General features: G+C 39.7%; 1 pseudogene; it reads right to left on the reverse strand.

The window, feature by feature from the left end:
* Positions 1 to 25,634, reverse strand: part of LOC100457938 (isoleucine--tRNA ligase, cytoplasmic-like) — a 34,721-nt pseudogene that overhangs the window by 3,083 nt on the left and 6,004 nt on the right.

The raw sequence follows: 25,634 nt of genomic DNA on the forward strand, positions 1-25,634 counted from the left end.
GCAGCTGGGGTTGCAGGTGTGTGCCACTGCACCCACTAATTTTGTATTTTTAGTAGAGACAGGGGTTTTATCAAGTTGGCCAGGCTGGTCTCCAACTCCTGACCTCAGGTGATCCGCCCACCATGGCCTCCCAAAGTGCTGGGATTATAAGCATGAACCATGGCACCCAGCCCTCAATACAATTTTCAATTAAAAAAAAAAAGTAGCACACATACTACAACAGGCAGACTGCCTGGGTTCAAAATTTGCATTTACCACTCATTTGCTGTGTGTCCTTTGACAAGTTACTTTTTCCTGTTCCTCAGATTCCTCAAAGGTCACAATGGGATTATAGCACCCATCTCAAATGGTTCTGGGGATTAAATGAGCTAAAATGTGAAAATGCACACAGTGGGGCCTGGCAAAAAATAAGGATGTACAAAATGTTAGGTGACATCCTCTTCCTCCTCACACAGCATATACAGCAGGATTTCTGTGTGGGTAAATATTTCATTTTAAAATTTTTATTTATGTTTACTTTTATTCTTAATGACTAGAAATAATAAAGTAAAGGAAAAATGAGACCTCCTTACAATAGCAAAAAGTGGGAAATAATGCCCATTGGGAGGAAGTTTCAGATGAGGGTAAGAATGGGATCTGGTGGCAGAGTACCTGGGTCAAGCCTAGTGTGGCTGTCACTAGCTTTGATCCTGGGCACCTGCGGTCACTAGAACCCATAGCTTCCTTATGTGTTCAAAAAAAAAGGACAACAAAATCTACATGAAAGGGCTGATGTACAGATTAAATAAGATCTATATAAGCAAAAGTATTTCATAAAATGCTAAGTTCAGTAAATGCTATTTTATTACTAGTAATATCACTAGTAGCATGATGTTACTAGTAGTAGCAGTAACATAATGGACTGAAACATAATGGACTGAACTAGTAGTAGCAGTAACATAATGGACTGAAAGTCCTCCCCTTCCTCCTCCTCCATCAGGCTTAGCTCTCACATACTCCTTCTTGAGAAACAGTGGAGACAAAGCTCCACCTGTCACTACAACAAAGTTGACCTACCTTGCCAGGACGAGCCCATTCACAATTACGTTCTTGAAAGGCGGTTGTCCAAAGAGGGCCGTGGCCAGCACCAGCAGGGTAGTAAAACCTGAAAAAAAAACCCAAACAGTTCAATAAAAATAGAAATGAAGTCCAAGCATAAGAAAGAAACTGTATTTATGAAAAATAGAAATTCAGTTCAATGAATAAGTCATGTCTTGATAATCACTTAAAGCAATGATTCTTAATCCTGGTTACTGGAGACCAATCAAATTACTGTCTAAGATTTGAAAAAACATCCAAATAAAGGTCTGGAGTGATTTACTGACCATTTGTCTGTTACCAGGCCTCCCAGGAAGTCTGTGTGGAGAGCCACATGGCAGCATTGGGTGGCCTCTCAGGACCACCCAGAAGCACCTAGCTGAAAATGAGGATGGGTGTTGAATTTGGCACAAGATCATATGGAAAAGACAATTTGATGACAAAAGATGCAAATGCACTCTCACCAAAAAGTGATAAGGCAGACTAGAAAATGCTCTTATTCTGTAAAATGTTGTGTACCTCATTTATGTGCTAGCTAGCCTGTTCCCCAAATGAACTCATATCCCTGACCACTGTCCCGGGGGTGATGCTCTCCTGCCTCTCTGACCTACTCCTGCACTCTGAGAACATCAAGGGACATGAGCTGAGGAGACCAGACCCCATGGTTAACATAAACACCGATCCAGATATCCCTCCCAGTTCTAAAGAAGAGTTGGGAGGAGCCCTGGTGCCCAGGAGAGGCAGCCCAGGCCTCAGGGACGGAGAAGGAGGCAGGCAGCAAGGACACAGGACCCACATGAGGACTGCTACCAGCTAACAGGCTTTGCTACTTCTCAAAGCAACAAGCTCACTGGTAAGGCATCTAGCCCTTTCTAAAAATAGAATTTGTTCTGGGGAGCTGTTCCTATAGATAAAAAGGACTGGAATCTGAAGACAGCACATTCCCGAACATGAAGACTTGAATTCAATGATTACCCAAAGCTGTCAAAGAGAGAAAATGACACCAATAATTCCTTAAACACACCCGTGCAGACACATTACTATAAATGTGTAATTAAAACCTGGGCTGGGCGCAATGGCTCATACCTGTAATTCCAGCACTTGGGGAGGCTGAGACGGGCGGGTCACTTGAGGTCAGGAGTTTGAGATCAGCCTGGCCAACTCAGTGAAACCCCGTCTCTACTAAAACTACAAAAATTAGCTGGGCGTGGTGGTGCATGCCTGCAGACCCACCTACTTGGGAGGGTGAGGCAGAAGAATTGCTTGAACCCAGGAGGTGAAGGGTGCAGTGAGCTGAGATCACACCACTGCACTCCACCCTGGGCAGCAGAGTGCAAGATTCCATCCCCAAAAAAAAAAAAAAAGAGTAAATAAAATCTGGGCCAGCAAAGCCAATCCATGGAAAGAAAGTAATTCATCTTCTTCCAATTAAGGAACTGCTTTACCTAAGGCACCAGATAAAAATCAATGCCCAAATCCTCTCCCATAGGTATATTTTTTAAAATCTGGATTTTTTTAGAATGTTGATTTATAAGGCTAGCCTCAATATCTGAGCACACTGCCAACTATCCCTCAAATTTCTGGCACCCAAACTACTGTCTTTTATGCCAATACTCAAACATTTGAGTAAATGATCTGATGTAAGCTAAGAACACATAATTTTTTTATCATTTTAACATCCAGTATAACACATATATTCCAAAATGCCAGTGAGATCATTCAAATTGTAAAACTACAGGCCTATTGTAGTGGGAGAGTCCTACTCAAAAGGCACTTTAATGTCCGTGCTTGGTGGTGGGGGGCAGAGGGCAGGAATGTAGCCTGTCTTATTTGCCACAATCTCTCCATCACCCAGTAGATAAATGGCAGCGACTTAGTAAAATACTCCCTAAATAAAATAAATCAATAAAACACGTGATGAAAGAACAAGGGGGCATACCATCCTCTGGTTTGGTCGATGCCCTCGGCAATGAAGTCTGCAGGAAAAGCATGCTCAAACTCCCTCTTGTTTTCAAATGGGTAATGAACCTGAGCATAGGGCATGCTGCCACTCTCAAACCAACAGTCAAACACTTCAGAGATGCGGTGCAAGGATCCCTTCCCACAGCGTGAAGGAATGGTCAGGTGGTCAACACTAACAAACAGAAAAGTAGTCATTTCTATTAACTGTAAGCGTAACAGAACTTACAGTTTAATTGCTAATAGGAAACACAAAACCCTGACAAGATATTATACACATTTGCAAACAGAAATATCAGCAATTCTCAAAGGCTTTCAGAGAGCACCATGAATCCTCCATCTGAAAGGTTATGCACCATTCACCTCACATTTCACAAGGACAGAGGCCACAATACTGCAATATGACATGAGTCATCAACAAAGTAATTCATCAGGCTAGTCACTTCCATGTGTGGCTCCGTAATCCGCTAGAGACCAGGTCTTAATAGGAGAATGGTAAAACTGAAGTGAATCAAACATTTAGAAACTGACCTCTCTCTGTGGATATCTGAGATCTTTGCTCCTGACAGTTCTTCAAGTTCTGCCACTGACCCAACGCATACCACCTGTCAAAAACAAAGTTCAACAGCAGGAGCTCCTTAGAGCCAAACAGAGCATACTAAGTTAATTTATATAGCATGCATGTTTAGTTTGAGAGACTGATGATTCTTTTTCCTGTTTTTTTGAGACAGGCTCTCACTCCCATTGCCCAGGCTGGAGTGCAGTGGTGCAATCACAGTTCACTGCAGCCTCAGCTTCCTGGGCTCAGGTGATCCTCTCACCTCAGCCTCCCAAGTAGCTGGGGCTACAGGCAGACGCCACCCCACCCAGCTAATTTTTTGTAAAGACAGGGTTTCGCCATGCTGCCCAGGCTGGCCTCAAACTCTTGGACTTGAACTATCAGCCAGCCTCAGCCTCCCAAAGTGCTGCGATTACAGGCATGAGCCACTCAGCCTCAGACTGATGATTTCCTATAAAGGCACATTAACACACAAGTCTGGGCCGAAGGATAGTATTCGCCAATGTGGCTTCTCTCTCATGAAAGACAGTTTAGTCTTAGTCTCTGAAGAGGCCAGGGTTGACGCTGCTCCTTTGTTTCCACCCCAGTATCAGAAGGAGTCCCTACCTAGAGAGAACCTTAAACATTCATAGCCATACTCTCAATGGGTATTAAGGGTTTATCACTTGCAAATCATCAAAGTAACCGGCGTAAGTGAAACATCTTAGATTATTTCTCTAAGGCATTTTAGTTTCCTCATGGCACCTGAATCTGGCTCATTAATCTGGAATCTTCCCAAGAAAAAGCTACAGCTAAATTATAGTCATACAGTGCTTAACGGCAGGAATACATTCTGAGAAATGCACTGTTAGGGTGATTTCCTTAGGCAAACATCACAGTACACTTACATAAACCTAGATGGAATGGCCTAAAACACACATAGGCTATACAGTGGAGCCTATTACTTCTAAGCTACAAACCTGTACAGCATGTGGCTGTACTAAATTCTGCAGGCAACTGTAACACAATGGTAAATGCTCTGGTTTTCCTATGGTTTGTCCCCAGCAAATCTCATGTTGAAATTTAATCCCCAATGTGGCCATATTGACAGATGGAGCCCGACGGGAGGCGTCTGGGTCACAGGGTGGATCCCTCATGAACAGACTAATGTTCTCCTTCTGCAGTGAGTGAGTTCTCACTCTATTAGCTCCTGTGAGAACTGACTGTTGAAAAGAGCCTGCCCCCACCCCACTGCCCGTTTCTTCTCTTGCCATGTGATCTCTGCATACTCTGGCTCCTGTCCAGCCTTCCATCATAAGTAGATGCAGCCTGAGGTCCTCCCCAGATGCAGATGTCCAGTCTTGAACTTTCCAGTCATCCAGAATCATAAAGCCAAATAAACTACTTTTCTTTATAAATTATCCAGCCTCAGGTATTCCTTCGTAGCAACACTAAACAGACTAAAACAGGAAGTATTTGAGTTTCTAAACATTATGAAACACAGAAAAGGCACAGTAACCATACGGTATCATAATCTTGTGGGACCACTGTCGTATATGTGGTCTGTCATTGACTGAATGACATTATTTGGGGCCTGACTATATTGTGCTTGGACCCAATTAAAGCAATCAGACAAAGCCACAGGATGCTAGGATTATGTCCAGGTAAAGAGCTGAGGGATGGGGCTAGCTGGGGCACTCAGAATGGAGGGATCATCTGACAAAGGTCACACCAAGTAGGAGCTGCTGTGGGTTCTCACCCAGGAACCTTCTGTTCCTAGTGAACACTGGTGGCCTCTTTCTCTGCCCTTCCTGTTCAGTCCTGAAAAGTCTTCTGATTCAGCTACTTCACTGTTGCCTTTCAGGTCCCCATGGGAGATTCACGAAGGTCCCCAGAGTGCTGCTGCTCGTCACTGCAACAATGCTGTCAGCTTTGGACAGAAGGCCAAACACACAGATCTATCTGTATAGTAAGTCCTCGCCTCATGTCATTGAGAGGTCCCAGTAGCTGGGACTAACTGGCGTGCACCACCGTGCCTGGCTAATTTTAACAAAACATTTTTGTGGAGATGGCACCTCATTATGTTGCCTAGGCTGGTCTCAAATATCTGGCCTCAAGCGATCCTCCTGCCTTGGCCTCCCTAAGTGCTGAGATTTACATGTGGGAGCCATCACACCCGGCCTAAAGTCACAGTTATCAAGAACCTCTGTATGACATTCAGTGAGGACATAGTATATCCACATACATCTGTATATCCACACACATCCTCTTATTCATTTGATTTTAGAAGTTAAACGTTAAATGCTTTGGTAAATCTCTTTTCAAGTTTTCTTTTTTCATCATCTATAAAGTCAGTTTAACCATAAGCTAATAGCATACCTTAATGTAGGGCGAAGAAAAGACGTCGGGGAAACACACACAAAAAAATTTAAAGTGTGTATTTCCCTGAGAAAACTGTATCCTTTTATTTTTACAGAGGAAAGTTTTATAAATTGTATTTAATTCAAGGAAAAAAAGTTAAAAATCCTAAAAACAGATTATCTTATGTCATGATTCTAGAAAGGAATAAAGAAGAAAAAAGATGAAATAAGAAAGGGGCAAAGAAAAAAAAACCCTATTCTTTTAAACCACATTCAAATTTCATGAACAAAATGCTTTAGCAAAAATCAACACAAGGAAATACTGCCCCGCCTCACCTCCTCAAAGTCATCGCTGACCCACAGTGGGATGGGGGTGCCCCAGTATCTCTTTCTGGGAATTGTCCAGTCACATGCACCTTTCAGACAATTTCCAAATCATTTTTCTCGTACCAACTCTGGGATCCTGCAATAAAGAGATCACATAACCAATCACATAAGAACATTAGCAATTCAATATGGAAAAATTCAACATGTAAATAATATCCACAGGAGCCTTTGTATAACGCTTTGTGGACCAAACACTCTGGAAACGTGGCACTCACTGCAAAGAGAACGTCTTCTAAATGGACAACATAGCACACGCAACAGTTTGTGCTGCCATCAATAACCTACATCCAATAGATAACCCCACAGCACACAGGCCCATGTCCTCCTCTTCAACTGGAGTACGGCTGCCACATACCTGTAACCAGTCACCTTAACTCTAGCCAGCCTCATCCCTACAACTCTAGTCTTCACATTATCCTCACCATAGCAGTTTTACTGAACTCATTAAGCAAAGGCCAACAGGCCAGGGGATTGGTAGTTGCTCTAGCAGCCCTCTCTATAGTCTCCTCTCTGGTCATCCTTGGTCTTGAATTTCAGGCTCCGACAATGAGGCAAGTTCCCTAGAATCCTTCTCATTTAACTGGCTTTGCCCATGCCTGCCCTCTGCCACACAGCCTTCCTCCCTTCTGCATCTATCCTCTTGCATCCCTCCCACTCCCAGTACTCTTTATTCCTTGGCAGTTACTGCCGTATACTTCAAAGATCAGTTTATATGCCTGTACCCCCTTGAGGCTATCTTACTAATATTCTATATCTAGTATCTTACACATTAGGGGAACTAATTAGCTTACTAGCTCTACAAATGAAAAGCTGTCCTTTAAGAAATCAAGACCACTCTGCTAAGAAATATTAGAAAGCTACAGTTTATAACTATATTTCCTTTGCTGCCCTGAGATTCTCCCCATTCTCCTAAACTCAAATACAGTTTTCTAGACTCTAGTTGGGTCCTTGTGAGAAGTAAGAGTGGTGATTACCTTTCAAACTTGTAGTGAAAAACATTCAACTGAAATACACAGGTTCAAGCCTTGTTTCACTTTGTACCCAGAGGCTGAAATGATACTTCTTGGGCTATCACCTGTAGGACACATATCAGCTGTGGAAAGCAAAGGCTTCTGTGCTTGGAGCTTATCCATACAGCCAAGCACAGGGTACATCATCCACTGCAGGACCGACAAGAGTAAGTACAAATGGCTTTTGCAGGTATATCTGAAAATAATGTTTACTCTGAAAATGACTATTATTGAAGGCTAGCAAACTCTGGCAGTACAGCCATATTTTTCCAAGGTCATTTCATTCCACAAATCGAATAAATGGTGGTTTATCATTTCCAATGAGTTTAAAAAGAAAAATACTCCCTTACATACTTTATCACAAGAAGGATGTTACTTCTGTTCTGTAACATTATTTGAATTATTGTGTGCTCCTAAACACACAGAAGAAAAGATAGCTATTATAATACACAATAAAATATAGTTATTAAAATTATAACTTGGGGGAAGTGTAAACCATACTTACTAACCACATGACGAAAGACACTATGAAGAAACACGTTACTGCTCACCAGTAGCACAGGTCATTGTTCCTTAGGAGCTGGCCCACCATGTTCTCCACTCGCACAAACCAGCTGGGCACTGCTTTGTAAATTAGAGGAGTGTCTGATCTGGGGAAGAAGAAACACACACATAGCTGCTCAGGCTGAGACTAGTAGGCACTAGGGTAAGACTGACTTTTCACGTCTTATTGACAGCATCATCACTTACTTGGCCTTCTGCTAATATTCATTTTTATTATAGATAAAAACATCTAAGACTTCAAAATTGGTCATATCTTTCCACAATAGTAAGAAAGGCAAAAACTAATACAAGAACAAGACTAGAAAAAACTAGTTCTGCTAGTGACAATTATCTAAGAAACAATGTCAACTTCAACTTCAGCACAGAAGAGGCAATGTGGAAACCAAACACGATGCAACTGAACATTTCATTTTCACCCATACTTTTACAGCATGGTCTTATATTAAAGGTTAACATCACATTAAATTTTTCAATAAACTCTATTACAAAATTTTAGAGATGTTTCTCATCCTAAAAAAAATGTGGCCACAACACAAAACAAATTTGTACAGGTCTATTTTTCTCACACAGTTCCTCAGGAAAGCAACATTTTTAGCCATTCATAAAACTCTCCTAGACTAGGCACTGTGGCTCAAGACTGTAATCTCAGCACTTTGGGAGGACAAGGTGGGAGGATCATTTGAGCTCAGTAGTTTGAGACCAGCCTGGACAACACGGCGAAACTTCATTTCTATAAGAAATGCAAAAATGAGCCAGGTGTGATGGTGCCACCTATATAGTTCCAGCTACTTCAGAAGTTGCGGTGGGAGGATTGCTTAAGCTGGGGAGATGGAGGGTGCAGTATGCAGTGAGCCGTGACTGCGCCACTGCATTCCAGCCTGGGCGATAGAGTGAGATCCTGTCTCAAAACAACAACAAAAAACAAACAAAATACCCAAGTCTCCTAAAAATGACATAAGAGGGTGGCTTCCCAAACCGACTCTAAAGGATACAAATGAGATGAACACCACAAATATGATGGAATGGGCACATATGGTAAGTGTAAGCACAGGCTGGAAGCTCTAGCTACAACACAGTCGTTGTTTCTTCTGACCTCCAGCAAAAAGGGTAGCTGTTAGTGAAGGTGGTAGCAACCAGAAGTTGGCCTTGTTGCTTCAAAGTCCTGATGATACTTTTGTCAGCATCCTACTAAAAAAATTAAAATTTAGGCATTAAAACATACTATAATACCTATTAGGAGCAATGTATTACTAGAATGTGATACCGTTATGAATAAAAGGCACGAGTAACAAATATTATTTTTAGTCACTAACTTTAAGTAATTTTCAAGTACATTCCACAACATTTAAGGTCATAAAGTTTTTCGATCTGAAATGACAACCCCAAGGTCACAAAGGTGCTTCATGAGGCATAAACTGGAGTTTTTCTGATCTCTCCCCGTGAAATTTCAGAATGCTTCCTCTAAAGGTATGAGACCCTCTGAACGTAACTGATAACATCTATTCTTTACTGATTTTATGTGATGACAAAACTAAATAAAAACAACTTCCTCGAAGAATTACAATACAATTATAAATGATGATAGAGACTAATCAAAAGTAACAGACACCCTTCTATGCCATATGGATTACAGACCTTCACATACTGTCCTGCGAAATCTGTCATCTCTGTTGTGAAGCAGCCTGAAGCATCCACAGGGCAAACGGGGAGTGAGTCTTTCCGAATAAAGTCCATACAGACCTGATAGTCATCCTGAGAAAAGGCAAAAGGGAGGGAAGAATAAAACAGTCTATGTATGGGTGTGAGGATGAGGTAACAGATTCCCAAGATAATTGTTCTATATTGTAACATATACATGTCATCAACTTTGTCCTGTTAACTAAAGGTAACTCAAGACCATTCAGAGAATCAGAGCCTCACAGTTGGACAGAAGTTAGATCATCCAGCCCAGCCTTCTAAAATATTATTTCCCAGACCTCCATATGTAGCAAAGTATCCACTAAATGAGAAGATAGATGACATACATCAATTTTTTAAGTGAAAGGAATTAAGAAAGTAAAGCAATAAAGAACAGCTACTCCCTAGGCAGAGCAGCCACACAGGAATGTTTTAAAACTAAATCAAATTTGATTTATAACAGCAGCACACACATCTGAAAAGCCAAAATACACACAAGTATCAGGCATGGCCTGTTAGTATTACATGATGCTTGATGTACATTTGGATTTGCACCCTCTCAAGGAAGACCCCAAAGGATGGCAACACTGATCCTTTTAAAAGTATTTACTTTTCAAATAAGCAAACTTGGCCTCAATTGGCATTGCTTATACCATGATGCTTCAGGAATATATTCTGAAGACTGTTTACAATAATTAGAGCAAATACTTAGCAAAGTGCTATGTGAGACAGTATTCTGAGCACTTTACACATGCTCACTTAAACCTCACAATGCTCTTAGACAAAGTGGCATGAAAAACAAACAAACAAAACACCTCACCATGATCCTGCAAAGAAGGCAGAGAGATGTTCTAGGTTTTCAGCAGGTGCTCCCCTCACACAAACTAGCAATCATTCCTATTTTACAGATAGGAAAGTCGAGGTACTAAGAAATAACTCAGCTATGAAGCAGCAATGCTAGGATTCAAAACCAAACAGCTTGGCTCCAGAGTCTATAGTCTTCATCACTGTGTTATGATGCCTAAATATAAACTTTAAGAGACTGCCTTGTGTTGGTAAACCACACTCTGGGTTGACTCCAAGACAAGCTGGAAAGCTGACATGCTTCCACCTGGATCTGTGTTCACCTCTCTCTGTGCTGAGGCTGACTGGTGTGGTGTCATGTGGGTGGACAGGAAAAGCCCCTAAGTGCAGCAATTTGAACCACTGAGTGTGGAGCAAGTAACTTTATCCAGTGCATTAAGCTAAGAGCAGCATTCCTGAATGCATCCAGAACCAGTGATGTTCAACAGGATGACGCACAAGTGCACAGACTCTGCGGAGATCAAACACTACCCTTGCCTGGTGAAGACAAGTGCAACGGAAGGCCTCTCAGAAAATGTTTACCAAGGCCGGGTGCAGTGGCTCACGCCTGTAATCCCAGCACTTTGGGAGGCCGAGGCGGTCAGATCACCTGAGTTCAGGAGTTCGAGACCAGCCTGGCCAGCATGGTGAAACCCCGTCTCTACTAAATGCACAAAAAATAAGACAGGCATGGTGGCAGGTGCCTATAATCCCAGCTACTTGGCAGGCTGAGGCAGGAGAATCGCTTGAACCTGGGAGGCAGAGGTTGCCGTGAGCTGAGATTGCGCCGTTGCACTCCAGCCTGGGCAACAGACAGAGACCCTGTTGCAAAAAAAAAAAAAAAAAAAAAAAAAAAATTTACCAAATGGGGTTAAAAGTTATAGTTTAAAGTATCAGTCTTCTATAACGTTAACATGCACGGCATTCAGAATAGATATATGAGCTATAACTCTAGAGTCAATGACAAACACCCACATTTAAAAAAGAAAACCTCAGGAGGCTGAGGCAGGAGAATCGCTTGAACCCAGGAGATGGAAGTTGCAGTGAGCCGAAATCCTGCCACTACACTCCAGCCTGGGTGACAGAGCGAGACTCCGTCTAAAACAAAAACAAAAACAAAGAAAAAAAAAACCTAAACTGCAATTCAAAACCAGGAAGTTACCTTTTAATTCTCTACTAACAGTGGGATAACCATACCAGTTAATTGACCCTAAAATGATTATGAACAATATTTGACTAGTTCCTAAAACTCTTAAGTAGTATTATCAAGAATGCTTCCTTCCTTCAAAATGGACCAGCTTTTTAGGTGATTACTAAGGAACTGCTGACTTCATTGGATACAAGTAACAATGGCACGGTGGCTGTACTGAAAACGAAAGTCCTTATCAGTCAGAGACATGAAAGACACGAGGTTGAGGATTTGCTTCTAAATCCTCCAGCCAAAATAAAAAAGTGTGCTGCTGTACAGAGGAAGAAAACAAGAGAGATTACCAAAACGTTGAGTTAATGCAGCTGGATGTGAAAAAAAAGTCTATTATAATATTTTCTTCTGTGTATGTTTCAAGATTTCCATAATAAAAATTCAAATGATGGTTACACTAAAAGCCCAGATTTTACTACTATACAACATATCAATGTAAAAAAAATTGCACCTGTACCCTCTACATCTATAAAAGTAATAAAAACCCAGAGATTAAGCATGAAAGCAAAATGGCAAATGAGGGCAGACTACTGTCACTGCCTTTTACAACAAAGTATTTCCAATCCGTCTCACTGACAAAACGATCAAGCCTAGAGGAATGTGTATGTAGGTGCTACACCATGCTACAGAGGAGGCAAAAGTAGTTCAGATAGGCCAGGCAACTTACCCAAGAACTGCCCATTAGTGGCAGTGCCATGATTTAAGGTGAGAGGTTGTTTACTGCAAAGCATGTGCCTTTATGTTATGCTGTTTTTATTCATACATAAATTACATGAAAAGGAATGTGTTTTTAGAAAAATTATTCTGGTCAAAATATAAAATTACCTGTAGAGTACCATTTTGAGGGGAGAGGTCAGATTCCCTCTTCTGAACATTTAATTAAGAACACAGCAGAGGTGATGGGAATGGTCTGTATCTTGGTGGCTGAGGCACCTGCACGTCTCTAGATGTCTATCAAAACTGACACAACTGCACACCAAAAAGAGTTTACCAGATTTGGCCCACTCTTTCCTGAAATCAGCTTAGGATGAAAGGGAATTGCAGATACAAATTTTACAAGCCATCTTGCAGGCAATGAGCCAGAAAAGAGGCCAACCTGGTAACTCAACATGATGAGACACATGACTCCGCATCTATGAAAAGTGGCTACCGACATACTCAAATACATTTCCCAGACTTATGCTACTCACAGCACCAAAGTAAGGAGCTTGGTAGAAAACCCCTGTGCCGCCTTCTTCCTTCACATAGTTGTCAACAAGCACAGTGAAAGCGCCATTCTCTTTACACTGGAAAGGAAGGACAGCAGGCTTCAGGGATGAAACATTACTGTGTTACAGTTTTTCCTAAGAACCTGAAAATGCTTTTAACAGATAAAATTATCTTCAGAAAGAGAAAAGAAAGAATAATTCAGGATGGGAAGAAACATGCTAATTCAATACATTTTTTCCCATAAATAAAAAGTTACCACTAATAAATGAAATAATTATCTGGAGAATGGCAGATAAAAATTTCTAATTTCCTTGGTTACAAACTGGTGTTTTTCATTAGTTCTCCCTCCCCCAATTTTTGCTCCCTATGTAGTTTAGGATAGTCTCAGCAAGCACGTTCCCTAAATTGTTCACTTCCTGGTACATTTTCAATCACTGCATATGTTTTGCTTCTCTTTTTCTTTTCGACTCAGCTCAAGTTATTCAGTCATAAAGGCAAATCTTGAAAGGAACAGGTGGGAGCCACCTGTAGTAAGTTCCACTTACAGGTGCTCCACCACCTTAATACTCAGGGGAAATGTGTTCTATTTCATTTTCTTTGCAACAGCAATATCATCATGTTAACACATATACTGCTAACAGATCTACTCTTTCTACTTTCATCTCTTTACATTTTTTTCCACAAACCTTTGTTTCTGCCAAACTGGCCCTTTGATGTCCTTCCTTTTTGCATTGGTAAAAAGTACTTTCACAAATGATTTTCATGTTTAACTCTTATAATCCTGTGAACAAGCTATTAGTATTCCCATGTCTTAAAAATATTCTGGCTGTATTTGCATTTCACAGATGAGCAAACTCAGAACAAAGGTTAAATTTAGTCTTATCCAAATCACACAACTAGCAGTGATGAAGCCAGTACCTGGAACAGGTCTTCTAGTTGCAAATACAATGTTATTTTCAATTACAATATAGCACTCGGTTTCTTTGGAACTTAAAACTAAACTTGAAAAATAACCATAAAATTTTAATTGTTGTAACCCAAATCACCTTGAAACATTTTAGAAGTTATGGTATGATAGGTGCTAAAACTTCGATAGTTTAAACAGAAAGAATACATTGGTCCTTAGAATTACATGTATACTTAGTTACATGTTCTATACTTAGAAGCAGTATAGACAAAGTCACTGCATCTTGTCTCTCAGGGTCTACTTTGGGCCTACCCAGGCCATGGCTGGGCTGCTTCCACCCAGGTCAGTAGATACCAACCACCAGGAGCGGCAGTGCTGCTCCATAGGCTGTGTCCGCTGACTCAGCTTCCCTTGATATTTCACAACAGGTATATTTCAGTGACATCAGATGATTCTAACCTGCGTCAAACGATTTATAGTACTTGCCTAAAGTCACTGAAGGTTTCAGGTAGTTTAAGAAGCTTATTTAATAAGTAGGTATTATTCAACTTAATATGTACCAAGTGCATATTCCAGACAGACTTCTACTTAACCTAAAGTTCCTGTCTAGTGTATCCGTGTGCATTTTTTCAGGGGGTTGAGTTTTTGGGTTCTCAATAGGTTTTGTGATTCAGAAAAGTGAAGAGTCAACTGATCCAGTAGAAGAGATTTTAGATACTAAAAAAAAAAAAAAACACAAAACGAAGTATGTTAAGCTATATGATAGGAGAACGGAATGAAGTAATGACATTTTTCCAAGGGAGAAACCAAAGATGCATTTCAGAAAACTTTCAGATGACATCTGAGTTCAGACTTGAAGGGTGAGTTAACTCAAGCAGATATCAACGTAAGAAAAACATGAAGACTTTTAAAATGGTAGGAAAACTTAATTAGAGAAAGGCAGGGAAACAGGAAAGGGAAGAGCCAGTTTGACTGAATAAAGGATATGTCTAAAGTAATGTGGGAGGATGTGGTCAGGAAGCAGCTCTGCCACACACCGACTGGGGAGAGCACATCCTAAATGCTGGGAAGTAACTAACGCCTGCAGGGAGGAATGGGATGAGGGCAGAGCATATGGAAATCCACTGGGCAGCAACGTGGGAGGAGGAAAGCTATTACGTAGGCACCGAGAAATGTGGGAAAACACTCAAGGGGCACAGAAGTGAAGAGGCAGGTAACACACACACTGTGGATAGGGCCCAAACCACAGAGGTCTCCTGAATCAATCAGACTCTCCCCACACAGAACAGAAACAACAGAGGGTTCAGCGAACATTTTTTTCTGGGATGGGATGTAAGTGATATGTCCAGTTGATTATTATTTCCACACAACCATAAGGCCAGGTCTGCTCATTATCTCATTTCAAGACCTTTCAATAAGGATGGAGGAATTCCTCCTTGACATTATTCTTTCGGTGAGAGAGTGTGGGAGTGGGGACAACAGGGTTTGCAACTGTAGCTGTGGATTCTCCATTGTCAGAAAATAAAACCACATAAAACAACTTTATGACTGAAAAAACTAAGGTGCTAAATGTATGAGCTCTGTCGTGGTGCCTAGATTTAAAACACCTGCCTCATTAACCTCCTTGAAATAAAATTGTGTTTACCTTTACACACGATGTTTTACTGTGATTACTATCTTATCTTTGTCAAAACAAACAAAAATTTCAATAAATACCCTGTGTGATATGTAGACTACATGCAATAAAAATATACACCTAAAAATCCAATCAAATGTAAAGTGATTCCTCATACAATTTGAGAAAAATATTCAAATAAAAAAATCCCAGCTTGGCCATGCACGGTGGCTCACGCCTGTGATCCCAGCACTTTGGCAGGCCAATGCGGGTGGATCACGAGGTCAGGAGTTCAAGACCAGCCTGGCCAAGATGGTGAAACCCCGTCTCTACTAAAAGTACAAAAATTACAGCATGTCTGTAATCCCAGCTGCTCGGGAGGCTGAGGCAGGAGAATCGCTTGAACCTGGGGGGGCAGAGGTTGCAGTCACCCAAGATCGCACCATTGCACTCCAGCCTGGGTGACAGAGCGAGACTCCGTCTCAAACAACAACAAAAAATCCCAGCCAGGTGCAGTGGCTCATGCTTATATTCCCAGGAGTTCAAGACCAGCCTGGGCAACATAGCGAGATTCTGTCTCTACAAAAAATTAAAAACTTAGCCAGGTGTGGTGCTGTTTGCCAGTAGTCCCGGCTACTCAGGAAGGGGGGGGGGAATCACTTGAGCCCAAGAGGTCGAAGTTACAGTGAGCCGTGATTGTGCCACTGCACTCCAGCCTGGGGGACAGAGAAGACTCTGTTTAAAAAAAAAAAAAAAATCCTCTAAAACAAGAAAGCAACACAATTTAATTTTGTTGGCACTAAAGCAGACTTTCTGGATTCAGGTACACTCATCAAAGTAATATCAATTCCACTTCTCACAACACAGCAGCTATCAAATAATCAGATTGTGGAGAGCGCCCACAGTAGTGGTCCCTAAGCTTACCTTCACGAAATAGTCAAACATGGGCCTATACTTCTTGCCTTTAAAGATAGGCACCAGGAAACCTAGAAAAGGAGAAAGGCAAACTCACAATTAGATTAAAATCAAATATGAGGCTGTAGCCACATCAAGCTATCACCCCTCTCTGGTTTACCGGCTTCTTAGCCCTAGCCATTAATGCTGTAATGTGTGACTGCAAAGTACTTAGTATAGTATTAGTACTTAAAACTAAATTTTAATAATGCAAGCTTTTGTATAATAAATCTTCTTTCTTTTTAAAACTAAAGACACAGACACATGCACACAGAGCAACTATTTGAATATTCAACTTTTCAAGGATCTCATAGTCACTCTCCAATTTATTTACAGAGGGCTGACAATCTGGCTTCCACTAAAATGAGTAATCTTCCTCTGGCAACATCTATGGGAAAAAGGAAAAACGTGGACTTGAGTTATATTCTGAACTTGGCTGATTCTAAAGACATGCATCAAGCATACTTTTGTCCTGAGGAGCTCCCGTACCATGTGCCTCTAGTGTACCCAGTACTCACAGAGAAATACTGCAAAGAACACTATGGTATACTGCTTCCCAAACATGAAAATGACAAAAACATCAAATGCACTTAGGCAGTTGGTAGTTATTATTTATCGCTCAGATATCCATTTCAAGTAAATCTTTATTTTTTCCTTCATAGGGTAAACATGTCAATGTTTAAAAATAACATTGACAAAGTAGCTCACAAATTAGGTGCCACATATCACCTCCCTCTTATTCTCATTTGAGTGTCTATTAATCCAGATATTTTTCTATGTGTATACTAACAAACATATACGTAAATACGTAAGTTCTTTTTATTTTTCTAATTGAGGTAATATTCTATCTGGTTTTGTAGCTTTTCACTTAATATACTGTCAACATCCTTCCATGTATTAGCACATACAGACTTTTCTCATCCTTTTAAAGAGCTCTATGGGACGCTATTTTATAGAGGTACAAGTTATTTCTAACAAGCTGACAGACACTTAAATTGCTTTCAAATTTTCCCACTATGAACACCGGGATGATGAATGTCCTTGATGTATCTAAGTACCCTTATTCTAAGTGTTTCTGGAAAATACCTGGGGCATCCTAGGAAAAGAAAAGCTGGAGCAAATATATGAACAATTAAACTTCGATACTGAAAATCTAGGCCAATTTAAACTCTCATCCTAAGTTATGATATTACACATCTGAGATTTACTAGAGCCTATGTCATATATTTACTTCACTATAAGAAAAATGAGTATCTATGGGTCATTGTAAAAGCCTTTGCAATTTATTGAAAAACTGCTATGAATAAGGCTGCCACTCCCTAGCTCTGACCTCACAGGAACTTCATTGTAAGTGGGGCCCACATTTTCTGATAAAGCTCAGATACAAAGTCTGCCAAGCACAAGAGTTACGCACAGGTAGATGGGTGATGTGTTTTGAGATCTCAGTCAGATGGCTGCTGAGATTGTCAAGCTCACCACAGAATGGCCAGTGACCCACCAGTGACACAGGGAAATTGTGCAGATGGGACTGTCCTTGCTCCAGAGAAGCAGCTACAGACACCTGAGACAGGCCTCTTTGTGGTCAACAGCTTTCCAGTAGGTCAACTCTTAGTCCTATTTGCTCCCAGGAAAGAACAAATTAAAAGCTCCTTCTGTACCTTTTTTCTGACACCCAATCTTTCCCCATTCCTTTCTCAGTATTTTTCCTTTGCCAGCACAAGCTATTGTTCAATCAAGTTGACTGTTTTAATACAACTATTTTAAAAAATCATGGTAACCATTCTTACACAGCATTAAAAACAACTACAATGTTGTGTAATCATTACTATTATCAATACCCGAAACCTTTTCGGGTACTGAAACTCTGTACTCATTAAATAACTCCCCCTTCCCTGCCAGTCTCTGTCAACCACCATTCTACTAGTCTTTGCTCTCTGAATTTCATTTCTCAACACCCCATATAAATAGAATCATGTAGTATCTGTCTTTTGGTGACTGGCTCATTTTAATTAGCGTAATATCCTCCAGGTTCATTCAAGGCATAGCCTGTATCAGAATTTCTTTCCTTTTTTAGGCTGAATAATATTCCATTGTATGTAAATACCTTATTTGGTTTATTCATTTATCCAATGATAGACACCTGGGGTGCTTCTATCTTTTGACTATTGTGAATAATGCTACTATGAACATGGGTGTAGAAGTAACTGTTCAAGACTGCTTTCAATTCTTTGGGGAAAACACTCAGAAGTGAAATTGCTGGGCCATAGTGTAATTCCGTTCAGCTTTTTGAACAAATGTCACTGCCTTCCATAGCGGTTGTACCATAGCTTTCTTCCTGGCAATGAGTTTTTCCTCTTTTTCTTTTACCACCACAAAACTATCCAAACCTGAAGGTATATTTGTTCACAAAGTACCAATCTTCTTTTTAAATCTCGGAAAGGCCCCCGTTGAGACTGGTAACTCTACCAGGGGACATTTGAAAGGCAAAAAGTTCCCAAGTTCTGGTATCAATTACTAGTAACGACGTGATGCCACATCGCTGAATCTTAGATTCTTCATCTGTTACAGGGGCATGGTGTGGAAAAACATGCTATAAAACTGGAAATTATAAGAAAATTTTGTGTTCTACTTTTTATATTTCTGTACTATTTTAATTGTTGTGTTACTTTTCAATTAGAAATGAAAACAAATGTTTAAGGTTATTTTTCTAATTAAGTCAGATTCTTTTCAAATAATTCTATTCTTCATGCAAAAAGAAAGGTAAGCTTTCTTATTTTCCAAAATATAAAATTATCTTATCCATATCAGTCATAAGTAACCAGCCTCCCACTTACCTTTAATTTTCACATATTGCATTTCTGGATTAGCACAGACAGCAAGGTTACTAAGTAGAGTCCAGCGAGTGGTTGTCCAAGCAACTAAAGATACAGTTTCATCTTCCAAAGGGAAAGTTACAAATACTGAAGGATCTTGAACATTCTGAAATAAATTGAGGTAAAGTATTGTTTCACAAATCCACAATAACAGACACCTAAGAAAAAGGAACTGATCCTAAAGAGGAAGAAAATAAATCTTCAGGGTAAACCGAAGAAACCACTTACCAAACTTACAAAAAGAAAATAGCAACAAATTCCAAGTAAAAAATTTTTTAAATACTTTAAAAAATGTTCTAATCATCACCTTAGTAGTCACAAAAATAATGTCTTTTGACACCTGGTGACTTTTTTTTTTAGATGGAGTCTCACTCTGTCACTAGGCTGGAGTGCTGTGGTACAATCTTGGCTCACTGCAGCCCCTGCCTCCTGGGTTCAAGTGATTCTTGTGCCTCAGCCTCCCGAGTAGCTGGGATTACAGGTGCGTGCCACCACACATGGCTAATTTTTGTATTTTTAGTAGAGATGGGGTTATTCCACGTTGGTCAGGCTGGTCTCAAAACTCTTGACCTCAGGTGATCCTCCCACCTCAGCCTCCCAAAGTGCTGGGATTACAGGCCATGAGTCACCATCCTTGGCCTCTGGTAACTTTTTAAATTGTCTAAGTAGGAACATATGATGGAGGTTTCAGTATTATGATCATCTATTTTTTAAGTCCTTGAAGAGTTAGATCAAAAAGATAACTGTTCTGGAATATGGTTATCTTTTTGCCCAAAATACCAAAAAGATCCTACGAAAGCAACACATACTTGAAATTGTAATAGACCCATATAAATTCAGTTCATTAAATAAGAAAAAGATTGTCTCCAACTTTACTGCTATGTTTCAATACAAAAATATCAAGGATTTAAAAATAAATAGCTCTAAGGTAAGAAAAAAAATCAATCCCCAACAAAAACCAACTGCAATCTAAATAAAGTGACACAAGAGCCATTAGTCACATGCAAAACATCAGACAAACCTGAAATAAGGAACACTACTATTGGCCTGTACCTCCTCAAATATGTCAGTATTATGAAGCATAAGGAGACTAAAGAGCTCTTTAAGTTAATTAAAGAAGGCTGGAGACACATACCATTGCATGAGGCACACAATGTAGGTCTTTTTTGTTTTTCTTTTTTTTTTTTTTTAAACTATAAAGGACACTGTTGGTCCAAGCAGAACCCATTAAGATCTACACATGAGGTAATACAGCATCAATGTTAATTTTCTAACTCCAGTTATTTCAAACAATGTTACTGATTTTAGGAAATATATAGTTTTTAGAGGAAAAGGACCATAATTCCTGCAACTAAGCCTCAAAGGGTACTGTGCCCCACTCCCATTAAAAGAGAGGAGGATAAAGCAAATGTGGTAAAAGGTTAATATTTAGGGAATCTAAAGGATATAAAGAACTCTCCACTTTTCTGTAAGTTTGAAACTATGTCAAAATTAATTTTTTCTTTTCTTTTCTTTTGAGATGGAGTCTCACTCTGTCACTCAGGCTGGAGTGCAGTGACGTGATCTCAGCTCACTGCAACCCCCGCCTCCTGGGTTCAAACATTCTCCTGCCTCAGTTTCCTGAATAGCTGGGACTACAGGTGCACACCACCATGCCCAGCTAATTTCTGTAAAAAATTAAAATTTTTTAGGCAGGGCACAGTGGCTCATGCCTATAATCCTGGCACTTTGGCAGGCTGAGGCAGGAGGATCGCACAAGCTCTGGAGTTTGAGACCAGCTGGGACAATACGGTGAGATCCCGTCTCTACAAAGATAAAAAAATTATCTGGGCATGGTGATGCACGTCTGTGGTCCCAGCTGCTCAGGAGGGTGAGGCTGGAGGATCACTTGAACCCAGGAGGTCAAGGCTGCAGTAAGCTGTGTTTGCACCATTGCATTCCAGCCTAGGTGACAGACTGAAATCCCTTCTCCAAAAATAAATAAATAGAAGTTTTAAACCAATACATATATATATGGTAAATTATAACAGATCAATACAGTAAGACATCAGGCAGACATTAAATTGCTAATATCTACTGATACCAAATGATGTTTAAGACATAATGTTGACTAAGAAAAGCAATTGGCGGGCTGGGCGCAGTGGCTCACGTCTGTAATCCCAGCACTTTGAGAGGCCGCCGAGGTGGGTGGATCACCTAGGTCAGAAGTTCGAGACCAGCCTGGCCAACAAGGTGAAACCCCATCTCTACTAAAAATACAAAAATTACCCAAGCATGGTGGTGGGTGCCTGTAATCCCAGCTACTTGGGAGGCTGAAGCAGGAGAATCGCTAGAACCTGAGAGGCAGAGGCTGCAGTGAGCCAAAGACTGTGCCACTGCCCTCCAGGCCTGGGCAATGGAGCGAGACTGTCTCAAAAACATAAAAGTCCTACATTCAAAAACAAACCTGTTCCCAAAGATTTTCAGGGAAATAACGATGGACTCAAAAATAAACTGATTTATGCTAGTGCATTTTTCCGATACAACAGAATATTTATAGAATATTTATCATATTTACAGTTTTAAATAAACCTACCAGACCGATTCCATGAATTGTGGAAACAGAGTTTTATAGTCATTGTCAAAGTCAATCCATCGGCCAAGTCTGCTAACAGTAAACTTTAAAATATTAATATTAGAACAGTATTAGACAATTATAATTGTACATCAACGTGTGTTTCTTTCTATTGTCACCACTAATGAAAATTTTGGGAAAACAGATCAATGGTACAAGTAAATCTATACTGCTAGCAACATATTATGTAAGGTTAAGAACCAGTTTTCTTGGCATTCATCCTACATGCACAAAATGTTATTTACAAGTATAAATATTCATTTATAAAAGTCTACCAAAACCACCACTTGGCAAATACCACAGGTATAATTATTACTGGCAAAAACCACCCATGGATGTTAACATTAATAAGTGAATGTATGACAAGAAAAAAATATTTGTAAAGAATCTCCCCACAAAATACTTACTAATTACAAAGGAAAAACGACAACTTTACAAAGCAGAAACCTGACAGCACTTTAACCAAGTGAACAAAGTTATCACCATCAATGAGACACAGCAACAACACAGGCCGGCTGGTATGATGCACTGAGAAGGGCATAGCATCACTTCTGTGGCGTTGTCACCAAAAATGCATAACTAAATTAAATCAGGAAACCTCAGACATTGAGAGACATTCTACAAAATAGCTGTTTTGCAATCTTCAAAACTGAGAAGGCCATGAAAGACAAAGGACTAAATAAATGTTCCATATTTAAGACGACTAAAAAGACATGACAACTAAATGCAATATGTGATTGGTCAGAAATGAAAATTAATGGGACAACTGCTTTTGAAAGTTCTATTAATATTATGGTTACTGAAAATGTTAGCAGCTGAGAAAGATGAAGGATATAGGAGAACCCATCATACTACTTTTTCAATTGTTTAATAAGTCAAATTATTTCAAAGTGAAAAGTTAAAAAAATGGAAAAAGGTATTTGAGAAAAAAAGAGAAGGCCTATATATCCATGTTATCCCATAGCCAATCTGCCAGCAAATCCTACTGGCTCTACCTTCATTGTAGCTCAAGGGTCTCGCCATTTCTCACCTCCACTGCCACCTCTCTGATGACTCCCACAGCCACACAGCAGGCTTCTCTGCTTTAAGTGCCATCTGAAGACAGGTGCACATTGTTCACGGTGCTGCCAACAGGCAGGTGATTAGCTGGCACTGGCACCACCTGGCACACCTGGGCATGAAAAAGGAGGAAATCTCCATTAGACACAAACATATAAATTTCATTAATCCTATCAAGCTCATCGTTAATGCTATTATGGGTGACATGAGAATTCACTAGGCTTCCTGATGAAAATAAGACGGATATGTATCTCTAAGAATAATATACACAAATTATATGGCAAAAATATAAAAGTTTATACAATGGGCAACAATAAATATGAATGACCATCCAACAGATGAAAAGTTTCTTGCTAATTTAAATTACTTTTTAATTTGCATTTCTCTGATGGCCAGTGATGGTGAGCATTTTTTCATGTGTCTTTTGGCTGCATAAATGTCTTCTTTTGAGAAGTGTCTGTTCATGTCCTTCGCCCACTTTTTGATGGGGTTGTTTGTTTTTTTCTTGTAAATTTGTTGGAGTTCATTGTAGATTCTGGATATTAGCCCTTTGTCAGATGAGTAGGTTGCGAAAATTTTCTCCCATTTTGTAGGTTGCCTGTTCACTCTGATGGTAGTTTCCTTTGCTGTGCAGAAGCTCTTTAGTTTAATTAGATCCCATTTGTCAATTTTGGCTTTTGTTGCCATTGCTTTTGGTGTTTTAGACATGAAGTCCTTGCCCATGCCTATGTCCTGAATGGTATTGCCTAGGTTTTCTTCTAGGGTTTTTATGGTTTTAGGTCTAACATTTAAGTCTTTAATCCATCTTGAATTGATTTTTGTATAAGGTGTAAGGAAAGGATCCAGTTTCAGCTTTCTACATATGGCTAGCCAGTTTTCCCAGCACCAAAAACCAAACACCGCATATTCTCACTCATAGGTGGGAATTGAACAATGAGAACACATGGACACAGGAAGGGGAACATCACACTTCAGGGACTGTTGTGGGTTGGGGGGAGGGGGGAGGGATAACATTGGGAGATATACCTAATGCTAGATGACGAGTTGGTGGGTGCAGTGCACCAGCATGGCACATGTATACATATGTAACTTACCTGCACATTGGGCACATGTACCATAAAACCTAAAGTATAATAATAATAATAATAATAATTACAATAAAAGAAAAAAAAATAAAGAAATCCAAACACAAAAAAAAAAAAATTACTTTTTAATAGGAAAAAATATTTACTAAACACTTGGAATCATTATGTCTATGTGTCATATCTAACACTTATTAAAGCAAAGTTTTAGAGAAACAGCACTTCCTGAAATTTCTTTAGTAAATGAATTTAAGATCATTAATTTTGTTTAAAGGACAATTGTCTTATTCATCTTTATATCTCCTTTGCATTATACCTAATGCAAAGGCTAACTCAAAGTTATTTAATGAATATGGAAAGAAGGAAAAAAGACAGCAAAAGAAAGTCAAGAGGAAAAGTTGAGAAGAGGGAGGAGGAAAAACAAGTAAAAAATATTAAGGCCCATGACAGATCCTAACTCAGCACATGAGGGGTTACTGAAATTCACCAACAAAAAATTGGGGGAAAATATCTAAATTTAGACAAGGCTGTCAAACTGTAGTTTCTTTTGTCAGCAATTTATAGATCTTATATCCCAGCTGAAAAGCACTTGCTAATCTAATGTCAAACGCAAGTTAAAAGAGACTTATGTAGACTTATCAACATGGAGAAATCACTGATATTGTTATAAAAATCCTGATCACAGAGGACGTTCTGGCTGGAAACAATGATCTTAGGGCTACTGAAGTCTTCAGACCCAAAATAAAGCTAAAATGCATTAACAAAACAAGATGGGGAGAGGTGGCAGTAAGAGAAGATTGGAAATATTTGAGTTAGTTCAGACTTGTTACTTACTTAACTAGTCTATAGGGAGTTGGAATGTACCCTCACTCTGTCTTCTTCACAGAGATTTATGTAAGGAGGAAAATGTTCCATCTAAATCATTTAGAAAGTTCCATGCAACTGACCTGAGAGTATCATGTAATCCAGAACCCAATTTGCTTACTCCTCTTCCAGCTGAGTTAGTAGTATACAGGTAAAGACAGCATCCCAAGTCAGCATCTGAAAGCATTTTTCACAGGTAAATTATATATATGATTTTTCCATTGAAATTATAAACATGCTTTTTGTAATGTAAAAGCCATTAGGAGGCTGAGTGAATGATAACCTCCCACTTCTAAAATAAGAGCTTCAGTGTGACTTTCAGGGAAGATGATTTGAACCCCCAAATCAAATATTCAAAATGTATGTGGACCAGGGTCCAAGAGAAGGTCAAATAGTTATCATCAGGAAAATGTGGTTTAGCCTGCCAAATGTTTTTTTTTTTTTTGAAAAGCTTGTACTGAGTCAAGTTTAAAACATTCCTAATTACAATTTGAAATGACTAATTTTAATTTGAAATAACTAAGAGTACAGTACAACAGTTTAATAATTGCATAGTAAGAGATGCAGGAGCTCTTGACAGCTCAGTAAGTGACCTTGAACCTCTTTGAACATCAGTTTCTTCAACTGTAAGATGAGAATAATAATATGTACCTCAAGGTTTACAGCGATGGCCAGATGAAATAACAGAGTTAAATTCATCTATGTTGTTCTCTGGTTCAAAGCCAGAACTCCATAAATGGCAGATAAAATTATGTCAATATACTAATGATACACATTCAACTAAAATCTGTTTCTGTAGATTTTCCATTCAAAGATCTTAATCAGTCTCTGGAGGAACAAA

Source organism: Pongo abelii, chromosome 13 (genome assembly GCF_028885655.2).
Source record: "Pongo abelii isolate AG06213 chromosome 13, NHGRI_mPonAbe1-v2.0_pri, whole genome shotgun sequence".
Taxonomy (NCBI): domain Eukaryota; kingdom Metazoa; phylum Chordata; class Mammalia; order Primates; family Hominidae; genus Pongo; species Pongo abelii.